Raw genomic sequence first — 326 nt, 5'->3', positions numbered from 1 at the left:
AGCAGGAAATCCAGTGGCAACACAATAATCAGGTTAATTAGCTATCACCGCCTCTAAAGTAAGCTCATGTAATCTTTTAAGAGCTTGTCTTCTACAGATACTTAGGGAAGCATGATGAACAAAAGTACAGAAAATACCTCAAGGAGTAGTAGTATCACAAAACTAGATAGGGAAAACTGTCACTACCGGGAGAGAAGAAAGTCAGTTTCCAGCGTCAGCACCCTCTGAAGGCAGAGGCAACGCCTACCTAGAAAGTCTTTCACAAGCATACAGACTATGTAAAACCTCCCTTGGAATAACACAGTATTAATAGCTTATGCACAGCA

The sequence above is a fragment of the Buceros rhinoceros genome, unplaced genomic scaffold (genome assembly GCF_000710305.1).
Source record: "Buceros rhinoceros silvestris isolate BGI_N320 unplaced genomic scaffold, ASM71030v1 scaffold42427, whole genome shotgun sequence".
Classification (NCBI taxonomy): Eukaryota; Metazoa; Chordata; class Aves; order Bucerotiformes; family Bucerotidae; genus Buceros; species Buceros rhinoceros.
Note: the sequence above shows the minus strand (reverse complement) of the source record.